The sequence below is a fragment of the Xiphophorus hellerii genome, chromosome 5 (assembly GCF_003331165.1).
Source record: "Xiphophorus hellerii strain 12219 chromosome 5, Xiphophorus_hellerii-4.1, whole genome shotgun sequence".
In the NCBI taxonomy this organism is placed as follows: Eukaryota; Metazoa; Chordata; class Actinopteri; order Cyprinodontiformes; family Poeciliidae; genus Xiphophorus; species Xiphophorus hellerii.
The window spans coordinates 31421372-31433799 of NC_045676.1; the positions used below are offsets into that span (position 1 = coordinate 31421372).

The 12428-nt window shown below is 36.9% G+C and overlaps 1 protein-coding gene across 4 annotated transcripts in view; it reads left to right on the forward strand.

The window, feature by feature from the left end:
- Positions 1-12428, forward strand: part of sorbs2a (sorbin and SH3 domain containing 2a) — a 59319-nt gene that overhangs the window by 3889 nt on the left and 43002 nt on the right. For all 4 annotated transcript variants that reach the window (XM_032562014.1, XM_032562015.1, XM_032562016.1 and 1 more), the window contains exon 2: positions 2388-2535. The gene's annotated coding sequence lies outside the window, so the exon portion shown is untranslated. The remainder of the gene's footprint in view (positions 1-2387; positions 2536-12428) is intronic.

A 12428-nucleotide genomic window follows, 5' to 3' on the forward strand; every position in this document is an offset into this window, starting at 1 on the left:
CAACTGCACATCCCCATTGCAAGCATGATACACAAATATTCTGTACATATTTAGCATTTTGGGCAAGTTGGATAGACTGACTGCTGCCAAAATCCACACCTGATGTATGTTTTTAGTGGCTCAGATACTAAAGTTCACAGTGAACAGTCACAATGTATTGTGAATTTGTAAAGACAGAAGAGTCATGCAAATGTGGATTAATCATATTGAGTCATCTCAGTTATCAGCAGTAGTGTTGTGATTATTGTTCCTGATATCGTACAGTGACTGAAAAGTTTTCCGACAACATTCTGCAGTTTGATTTTAAGATTTCTGTCACTGCTCAACAGCATATGGCTGCAGTTAGTTCCTGTCCAAAATCATTGTATAAATATAATAAACTGGGCCTTCAAGGAACACCATTAGAAATCAAGTGTAAGCCTGTGACAATAAGAAACGAATCAATTAATTGCATGATCAATTAAAGTGAGCTGGATAATTTCCATTCTGATTGTTAATATGCTTTGAAAGGCAGTATTGTTTACAAAAACATCATAACCCAGTTTGTGCACAGTTTCAGTTGAGCGTTTTTTATTTCTGTTTCATTTGCTGTTTTTGGATGTTGTGTTTTATTTTGGATATTTAAATATATAACAGTTCAAGTATTAAGTATTCATTTTAAAATGAAAGTTTATTGGTCTTTGGGAGGGCAAACCTGCATTATTATGAATACATTATGTGAAGATGGTCCCAAAACAACAATATTGTTTTTTTTGGAATAACCTCCAAAACAATTGATCTTTGTTTTAGAGAAAACTGCACTGGCTGCAGTTTTCTGGTCAATCACCAGTCATGAATTAAAAACCCGAATCAAGAAAATCAAGACCGATTCATAGTTTTGTATTATTATTATTTTCTGTCTTCACCCATTAACTGTCATGATGACACCGGTGTCCTCATGGACCCGTTGGATAACATGCAAGTGTTTTCAGGGTGACCGCTGAGGGATTTTAAAACACAGATAATTAATTTTTAACATTTTTTATGGCTATTTCACTTTGTCCTAATTCAAAAATAAATCTTAGCAATAAATTTAGGATCAGCAAAATTTGCCTTAGTACAATTACGGTTGATCAGACTTTATCCTCACTTACAACAAATGAAGCTATATTCAATAACATAATAGGTTAAATTAAACTAGAAAATTGTAAACATGTTATTTTAATAGAAATGTGGGTAATTTTTCTGTTCAAATGAAAACAGTCGGTTTACAGTTTTCTTTTATATTTTTTGTGTGAATAACATGCTACCATAAAAATATGTTACTTTGACTCGGTGTTATCCAACCGTGAGAATCTCATATTGACCCATGCCTAGTTCGAAGGGGCAAAATAGCATGTTGCACAGTAGCTGTCTCACTGGTTTTAGGTATCCAGGCTCGAACTCGGTATGAGATGCTAATAGCAGTAGTTACATCATCATTCTGGGAATAGCAGGGAGTCTGTGGTCTAGAGGTGCTTCTGGCTGACCTCTTTCCTGTGTATATTCAGCCTGTGTGTGGTCATTTCCAAATATACATACCTGTATGGATTACACAGCGGGAGGATTAGAACTGACACGCTTTAGTTGACACGTATTAATGTTTACTGCTTTGTAATTATTTATTTATTTTGCCTTGTTGTTTTGATTAGAAAGAGGAGAAAATGCATATCACACATGTTTCTAGTGTGACATGTACTGTATAATATGTGATCTAAGATCACGTATATATTTGTCCAGGTAAGTTCTTCAGTCACTGGCAGTAAATCTGCTAGCAAAGACCTGAGAGAAGGAACAGTTTGACATTCCCAGCAGGGATTTTGAGCGGAAAAGGCCACCTTATATCCGGGCACTTCAAATCCCACTTCAAATCCCACTTCAAATCCCACAAGAAGACACAAATATGAAAGCACTCCAGGACACATCCCGTGATTCCTGCTGGTTCGATTTTAACTTTTCAGAGGCACCCGGACCTGACGGGGTCTGTACCACAGAATAACCCTGTTATGTGTCTGAGTCTGATCGGACTGTATTCAAAAATGTGATTCAGTGTAATCACTTCATGTGAACACATATGTACATACGGTGAGGAGTGCACAATAATATATATGTCAGTGGTAAAATGGAGATAGTCAGCCCTGTCACTTAGCCATCCCCCTGCATCTGTATACGCTGAGGGGGTGAGTGAGGGGTGACTTTCCAGCCTTGTAGACGAGCATGCCTAAGTCTGAAAATAGCTGTATCTGATCACTGCTTCGCCCGAATGGGGAACTCTTCTTTTTTTTCCTTTTTTTACTCTGTCACTCCCTCCCTCTCTTTGGCTCTCTCCCTCCAACTTTCTCCTTCTCTGTTGTCTATGTGCTTCCCAGGCATTAAACGGGATACAGTCAGGGAATAAAGACGGACACCAGGAGACACTTGGCCTGAGAGGGGGAAAAACAGTGGAGGAAGGAATTATATCTCACCAGTCATCCTTATCTGACTTGTGATAGTTCCCAGACTTCTGGTTTTATGACGGTAAGAGTGACATTTTCTTTGCTTTGTGGATGTTTGCACCTGAGCTCTGCTGATATAAAAAATGTGTACTTATTTTTTTGTACTATTGTGTATTTTCATGCCAGAAAACCCCAAATTTTTTCAACTTTTGCAAATAAGTTAACATACCTAATTCATATAAACATTTTTAATTATATCTGCTTCAATTTCCCTCTTAAAAAAAGCATGTATACACACATACACACACACACACATATATATATATATATATATATATATATATATATGAGTATATACTATATATATACATATATATATATATATATATATATATATATATATATATACATATATATATACACAGTATATACTCATAATACAGTAACTCATAATAACAATGCTCCTTACCAGCTTTTATAGTTACTTGTTGTAAATCATATGATGTATGTAACAGAATACAAATTAGGCGATCTGAATAGATTTTACAATCTATAAACCAGAAGGGAATTGTATTTATCTCCTCATTTCAAAGCCACAATTACAGAGCATGCTTTAGAGTTTTTGTTGTTTCTGACAGTTGACGAGGAAAAACAGTGCCGAATAAAAATAGTGCTTCCTTCCACAGCCACCTCAGGAATAGCATCGGAGAATAACTTTACTTTGGAAAGCTGCAAACAATCCAAGGTTTGATGAGCCGACACAATTTAGCTTTAAATTTAAGAATAAGAATGGATTTGTTGTTAAGCAGTCCACACGACCGTAGAGGGCAACAAGAATAGACTTGCTCAAGAAATAAAATGACAACAGGAAGGAAGAAAGCAATAATATTAAAGACCAAAGCTGACGGAAAAGGTAGGTGTGGACATCAGCAAGGAAAATAAACACCTTTACATGTTAGAGACTGTATTTCAGTAAATATTGTACATCACCTGTGTATATCTGCACATGGTTGTTCGTCAAAAATAAATATGAAAAGTAATGAATTGCTAAAGATGACAAAAAGGAAGCATATTTCAGCATATTTCCTGACCTCCTACCCGCTCATAGTTGTCCCATTCGTCTCATTTTCATCCTGCCACTTCGACATACTTCCGTCTATTGTTTACACTTTTCTTTTTCTCATGCTCTCTTATTTTTCATTCAACAAAAGCCATGCACCGATCCCTCCATTAGACCAGTCTCAGAGGTGTTGTGGAATGTCACCTTGACCCCAGGGAACACAGTGAGGGGTGGTTCTCAGCCTCGCTTCAGAGCATGAACTCACCTGTGTGCCTCAGTTTGACAAACACTTTCTGCTCTGTAAACATCACTTGGATCTCCACTCTGCTCTCTGAGAAATATCTGTTGATTTTGCTGCTATTATCACAGATTCTGCCAGATCTATTGTGTCATATTCATTATGTATTTAGAACTTTTAAGATCAAATTTAAGTGAAATAAAATGTATGCATGTCATTGTTTATAACAAGATGTATAGAAATAAGGTTGAACCTCACTGCAGCTAAATATTTTTTAACATTTCTTGTTGAGGAGCAGCTGTTTTTTCTTTCTCTCTACAATTAGAATAAAGCTAAACCAGGAGCTCAGGATCATCAAGTCAATAAAAACCTCACTTTAGTTTACCTTTGCAGTTTAGATGTTCAGCTCTAAACACACGTAATTCTGAAAACGTGTGTTGCATCTTCACGTTTCAGAATTAAGTAGTGCCTCCTTGCGGTTGTCTCTACAAAAGTTTGTTTTTTTAAATAGCTTGTAGTTGTATTTCATTCACTTTGGGTTATTTTACAGGACTGTGTTTGCCCATGTTTGACATGAAACAGTGCCTAGTCTACGAGGAGTCTGCTTGTGATGCTGTCTACCCCAGATAGATTATAAGAAAACAAGTGGATAAGGGCTTCGCCATCTTTGATTGTTCTCCCACTGTTTTCTACCTCGTGTTTTTCTATTTTCATTTAATTTTTCTATTTCTTCTTCCCTCTTTCTTTTGTCTTCCTCTCCATTAACATCAAAATCACATAAACTAACAACATTCTGGGTTCTATATTGGAATGGTAACATGATAAACCCTCAAATTGTCACATCCTATTCATTCACCCTACCCGCTGCCCTGACTTCGAGCAAGAGGAATTGTGTTATATAATTACATTAGTGCTCTCAGGCTGATGGCTCTGCTCGTTAGTGCAGTTGTGATGCAATCTGCAGAACACACGGCCCTCTGTTATTTGCAGTATGGGCAGTGAGTGTGCATGCAGGGTCAGCGTTTGACCCCCCGTGTCCATTCATACAGCCAGAGGGGGGTCCGCTAATGAGTGGCAAGGTTGAACAAACAAGGCCGATAACGGAGACGTGGTTGAAGGTGGCTGTTGTTCAACTAGTGGCAGTAATGCGCTGGTTGAACAGTTACATTGCTCTCATAAAGCATTCCTTGTAAAGCGTCCTGCATCCCACAACAAGCAGCTTTGTGCTTGTGTGTGAGAGAGAGCATGAAATAATGTTTGGGATAAACTCTTGTGATATGTTTGTGTCTGTTGGCGCATTAAAGTAATTACAGCTTTTACTTTGATTCAACTGAATACTTAACATATTTCATACTTATTCAAGTGTGAAACAGCTTAAAATTGAATTCCAGGCCAGGAGTTTATAGCGTTATGTAACAGAGATAGTTAGTGAACCTTTTGAAGCCAAACATTTACTTATTAAACTTGGTGGAAAATCTGTAAAATAATCATGAAATGTGACTAGGTTTCAGATTCAGTTCAATGCTCAAAAGATTCTTGCATCTGCATTCTTGTGTATAGAATTATGTGGATTAGATATTGATATTGATATCAAAATAAGTTTTTATTTTCTGTTTAAACACTTAGTGACTCATGATGTAAATTTTTTTTCCAGAGCACTAAGCAACCCTAGAAAAAAACCCCATGTTTGACAGAAATACAGGTAACACATTTACTGTATATGTAGCAATATCTGTTTTTTGTAAAGTTTTGATATATAATATAAAAGAAGTGAAGGAAAAGGAATAAAAATATGTTTATTTAGCCTTTCTACCAGGAGTGATCATTAATTATTGTACTGGGTGTAGAGGTGATCTCAAACTGAGGATGAAGAGTCGCTTTATTATTATTTCAAAACAAAGATGGAATAATAACAGCATTGACATTGTAATCTGACTCTAGCTTCTCTTACTGGTTTGAACACTTAGTATTTTAAAACCAGCAATCTCCCTATGTGTATTGTAGAAAGTGGATAGTTCCTTTTTAACAGTTTCTGTAATTTCTGTGCTTTTTTAAACATCTCACTGTTACTGAAAATAGCTAAATTTAAGTATTCTTGACTTCATCCACCAAAGAGTGTTGTTTCTCAAGCTGGGAGTGTTTTAGGTGTGGTGCATTCGCTGAATGTCAGACCTTTCATTGGTTAGGGCAAATCAGTTTGGTCACTAGGCATCTCTACCTTTATTGTTGAAATAAATCTAGCCTTCCAGATTAAATAAATTCATCTAGCAGACTTCTTCTCATTCCCTCTGGGGTTTTTTCTTTTCCCACAGCAACCCTTTACCCTCCTCATTTTACCACAAAAATGTACCACTAAAATAACTTGGCTCCAGTTCAGCGAATAAAGAATGCAGCAGTTCTACATTCTGCCTTCTTTTGGGCTTGCTTCTATCCATCCGTCCATTTCAAACTAGATGTCTGGACTGAGATTTATGCCAGATCTCCTGGGAAGCTTTTTTCTGTTAAAGGGGAACTTCTTCCCACATCTCAGCAGTTAGAGATTATAAATGGTGTTACTTTGCTCCCTGGAATTGAGTTTCTGAATCTGTGCCTGTTTGCATATGCTGTGCCATCACTACAGAAAAAATGTTCACTAATGCTCGTAGATTTGTTTTGAACAGCTGACAGGCTTTTCTTCTTCTGTACAGGAAGGGATGATGAGAACATGTCTGTGTGATGACTTTAAAGTCTTTTAGGTCTTAAAATAGATTTTCTAAGGAGCTTAATCTGCTGACATGGTGTAAGTATCTGTCATTGCCAGAGTGACCACTCAGGGTCAGGGTCCTTGAGTGTTATCTCCAATAAGCAATTCCTATCTTCTGTTGTGTTACAAATAGTCACCAAAAAGGGATGTTTTGATAATGTTGCAATCCCTTCATTTTATGATTGAATCAACTTCATTTTGTCTTTCAAGGACCTGCCACAATTTATTTTCTTTTATTAATTTTATTGTAAAATTTCTACGAATTAATTTTTATAGTTAGTCACTCAAGGAAACCTGTTATTGACAGCTCCAATCTTGAAGAAATTCAGAATCCTGTATCAGTAAACATGATTGGTCTATTTATACATAAAAGTAAACATAATATAATGTGATGAGTTCAACATCACATTATATTGATGTTATAATGTGATGTGAAATAATAATTCAGATTATTTCACATCTTAATGCTGTTTCAGATTAGGTTTTATTAGTTTCAAAAGTGCTTATGTTTTGTTTTGTATCAAATGTTGCCCTTCCACAGCTTGAAGGGCAACCTTTTTCATAATATTCTAACTTTAGAAAAAGAAGCACATTGTTATATTTAACAGTTTTTTGAGTTGTTTCTGTCATCACTTCTTCGCCTTCCTAGCACATACATAATTTCTAGTTGAGAAGTTGACGCCGCTCGGTCATGCAGCTCGGCTGAATGAGCACTGTGAAGGCGAAAGTTAGCGAGCTTGTTGAGTGTTTATGTTTTAAAGCAGAACCATATAAAGTGAATTTTGAATCCCACACTGAACTTCATTTTTCCTGTTCTGGGATATCTTTGCCACCTATTTCTGTACCAACTGTTTAATCTTGACAAACCATTAATTGACAATTAATTTTAAGTTGATTAGTTTTTTGAATTCCCAGTAACCAGGTGCACATTAAATGCCACTTTCCTCTCCTACCTTTGGCTTTTAACAGTCCACAAACTGACTGAAGAGAGGCGCACAAATCATGTTTTTGCAACGATATATACAGTACATTATAAAGAGATTGCTTTTTTTAATAATGTATAAGCAGCCTAACTGTTAGGGAACCAAGTACAGGTTGGAACTTGATCAAATTACCCTAATTAACCTGGCTAATTAGTCAGCTGATATGCCCTAATATCATGACACAGCGTGACAACCAACATAACATGCATTATTTTCTCAGCGCTAGCATGACTTCTTTATTATTGTGACATAGCCGAACACTATAAATTCCACACCCTTGAGCCCAGTATTCATGCACTATTCAGAACAGGAGTGCATGATAGTAACACACAGACCTCAAAGATGGTTTTTACAACAGCAGCAGAAAAGGCACAACAGGAAACACTGGCAGCAGTTTTAAGGACTACTGCTAATAATAAAGAGTAAATTTGCATCCCTCTTCCACTTTACAAATGGAGGGGTTCACAGGAAAGGCAGGCTAATGCTAGTTTGCTTTTTTCCTAAGAATATCATAAATGACTAATATTGAGCTACAGGAGTAGAACACTAGATGAATGACACATATTACACAACTTGATGCATTGCTGCCCTCTATAAATCATCTGTCAAAACTAAAAGCTATTCTCCTGTTCATAAAATAGACCAACCACTGCAGCTTGTGGGCTTCATAATAATACCTGAATTTGGCCAGAGGCTGATGCTAAATACAACCTGTGTCCAAGATAAAAGATGCATATCACCATAAATTATTTCCACTAGTGATCATCATCCTGATGATGATGAGGATGATCACTAGGATGATGATCATCCTGATGATCACTAGTGGAAATGATCACTTTTACTACTGACCATTACATGATCACTAAAAAAAACATAAAACTAAGAACACAAGGACTGATATAATTATTCATAGATGACAAGTGTTAGGAAACTGATACCATCTTTAGTCTGAACACTTTCTAACATCCTGACAAATTAATTTGATTCATTCTGAGAGGTTACCCATCATGAATGTTTTGAACCTCGTTTATTGTGATTCATCGTTTATTTTAGCATCTCTTCTAGTTTTGTGAGATGGCTAAATACAGAAATTCGTTCTATTATTAGATGGCTACATGATCTGTAGCCATCTAATGCTACAGATCATGTAATGTGCATCGTGAGATTAGTTGAAATCAAAAACAAAAATTCCAATGGTTTTTAAAAAAATAACCACATCTCTGTAGCAGGAAAACCTCAGGTATTAGGTTGTGGTGACTGCTAGGCACTAAAATTTTTTATTTTTTTTTTCTCCTGCGTAGTTACTAAGAGGTCTGATACTGGAAGTTAAGCTTTTTAGTACAGACATATGCAGTCAGGTCTCAGCAGATTAATGGATCTTGATGGTTTGAGGTTGCACTTAACAGATTTCTTTGGCTTAAAGCTCCTACTTGTGTATTTGCAAACCCCTCTGCTATTACAGTCAGTAATTATATCCACACAAGTCTCCAGAGTGGCCCACCAATGTCTAAATTATAGACAGTGGATAAACCAAGTAAGAAAATAAAAAATAACTTTCAGACATGGAAGTGGACCTACCAAATGCTTTGACCGTTGCAATTCCAAATGGATTTTGAGCAGCAAACTAGAAGGAATGAGTCTCTCATTAGAAAGTACATTTCATGTATCTTAAACTTAAAGTGGTAGAGAGTTTAATTTTGCTCTCAACACTTGTGTCTCCTTCGTTTCTTATAAATAATGCCATGAATATGTTGGCAATATATCAGCTGCATAATAATGAAACATTTATCCCACTCACTGATAAGCAAAATAAATTGTTTTGCACTTAAAAAAAAAACATCTTCCACTGACTCTATAAAGGGTTGCGCAGATTTTCTTGAAAGACTTTCAGAAGTTTGTGTGGACAAATGGGAAGCTCTCTAAAGCTGGACCGGTTCCTTCAAGTGTGCTGCCCGAACGTTACACCATGGTCGCAGCTGCTGTGTCGCCGTGGATCTGTCTCAAAGAAACATGATGCTGCTCATAATCTGACCATCATTTGGATGCAGACAGCCTGCGACGCCAGAGTCATGATTTACTCTTGTGTGTGTGACCGTGTGCGTGTATGTGGGTGTGTGTGGCTGAGGGTTGCTCATGTTGTGGGGACCTAAATCAATTACAGCCATGTTACGGAGACATATCTCCATTTTTTTGGTCAGAAGTAAAATGTAAATCATTCAAGTTTTGACGGTAAGGTTAATGTGAGGAATTGGGTTTGGCAAGTGGTTAAGCTTAGAGTATGTGTCAAGGTGATGAATACAAGGTAGTATAATATCCCTTAAAGTCGAAATAGACTATATGTGTGTTTGGATGTTTTAGCATTTGTGAACTTGTAAACCCAATTTTTTCAGCAAATGCTACATTATGCTATTACTTATGAATCCCCAAGTCCAGGCCCTGAAAAAGGAAGTGCTGTTTTAGGGTTACTCAGTTTTAGGATTAAGGTGTGAATTGAATTCAGGTCAGGTATAGGGTTTGGCATGTACTAGTAATAGTTAGGGTTGTGTGTGTGTGCATGCACATACTGTATATGCAGTTTGTTTCTTCCATATTTTTTTTTTTATTGTGGAGTTGACTGGGCTAAGTTACAGTCAGGTTTCCAGGACAGAGAATATCCTGTTGTTTCTGACTTTATGGAGATCTAAAATTTTTCTAGACATAGCAACATTAACTTGGGTGTTAATTGCAACCTAAAGCTGTTACATAGTGAGGAAAAAAGTAATAGTACTCCAGAGGCAACTTGGTTTTTTTCTGAAGATTTTTTAGGCACATGTGGCCTTCATTTAGCAGCAACTGGACAGGTAATAGGGAGGAAAGAGAAGATGAATCAAGCAGCAAACTGCCACAGGCCAGGAATTGGACCAGGATAATAATGGATTCAAAGACTACAGCCTCTAGTCTAACGAGCTTGTCATGCAACAGCTTGCAATATTGGAACTTCTCAGGGTTTCTTGTTGAGGTGACTTCGATGTTGCGAGCACCAGCCAGTTATGATCGGCATGACTTTGCCTGATGAAGTTGTAATAGAACTATTCTTAAATCAGCAGTTTGGCTGCATTTTTCTTCCAGTAGAACCGATAAATGGCAACAGAGTGAAAGACACAAATAACATGTTAGCACTGCACGTTGTTCAGATGGTGAGAGATGTAGAAAGCATCACTGAACATCTTAGGAGTACATTGAACTACATCACTATTACAGCACATTCCATCAATAGCAACTGGGAAACAGTAAATATTACACTGCAAATCAGGCATAGTTGAATCATTGACCTAAGGTCTCAAGAAAGGGGGGGGAAAAAAAGAAAGACCTCAGTTTGTTGAGTTTATATTGATTTGAAAAAGTAATATTAAAATGTCATCCTGTCTCATTCACGTGACGTCGGTATCGTGTCTCGTTCCATAATGTGAGTTTTTGGTAATGTTACACCTCTTCTCTGCTCATGCTTGGATGTTCTATCAACTGAACCATCTAGTGCCCACATGCTTTGTGATCCAGCTGCTCGTTTGCAACTTTCCAATGATCAGTGTGTCTTACACTGACACTTTTTGAAACCAGGTATGAGAGTGAAGCTTGCAAACACTCCCTGTGTGAAAGTATGAAAAGTATATAAAGTAATGTAAAGTAAGGAAATGTACAATTTAAAGAGGTGTTGTTCATTTTTCTGTTTTCATTCCAAGTGTAATATATAAATATACCTTATTGTTCTATCCTTCTGAGCTAGAAGGATAGAAGTCGTATCTCAGAAATGGCCCCTGTGTTTAATTGATGACAGTCTGGAAAGTTGTCATCCTGATCAAATAAATGAGAATAGTTTGCCATCCATCCAGTGCCACTCATCGCTGCAGCTTAATACTAGGGGTCAATACATTCATGTCATGATACGTTTACATACCTGCTCCAAAATAAACACCAATGACAAGCGTGGTTATTAGCACTTTACTTGTCAAAGTGAAATTAGGCCCCAGGGTGTCATAGTGTTGGAGCAAAGTCTGGAAATAGTTGTCATTCTTTGTCATAGAGTGTGTACTGAGTACATTCTGTCATCATTACAGAAAATCCCTGCTGCTTCTATTTATTGGCATGGAGGTAATTTGTAGTGTAACATCACTATTATTTTCATGCACATCATGTCTCGGTATTGACTAATGGAAAGAAAATATGTAACGACAGTTTAAACGATTATGTATCGGTTCTTTAAAGTGTGCAAGCTCAAGCACAACATTAAAAAAATCTCTCTGCTCCACAATATATTTATTTAAAGGTCCAACATTACAGCGGCAAATAATGTTTTGGAGAACCTGAAGTTATACACATTAACACTGGAGATTCCTTCATATGATCATGCACAAACATTACATCAATAATTGTGTTATTTTGTCAGGGTAATGCAATGTTAATAATCACTCCATGTTATTTACAGAAAGACATACATCTTGGCATCCAATAGAGTTGATGCTACTTGTTTGTTCCCCAAACCAACAGCATCAACCCACAGTTGATGCTGTGGGTATCATATGTCATAATGATGACATTATGTATTATGTACTCAGTCAGCAATGCAATGTGTGTTCTGGCCTTTAGCTTTTGAAGTATACCCTGCACACATTAATCATGTGCCTTTCAGCTACAGTTTAAGGAAAATAGCTTCATGAAGCTAGACCCAACCTAGTAATCTACATCAATATTACTCCCAGGTTATATGTGTATCTGTTGTTCTTTAAACACTTTGCAGTGATTTTCACACTAAGTGGTGACTGTGGCTAAGGAGGCTTGGATTCATCCTGCAACTGGTAGGTTGCTGGTTCACCTCTGATTTACCATTCAGTATTCAGGACCTTGAATTAGGATTATTTCTCTCTTCAATCCGGTTCAGGTCAGACACTGGCAAATGCTCTGACTAATTCAGATG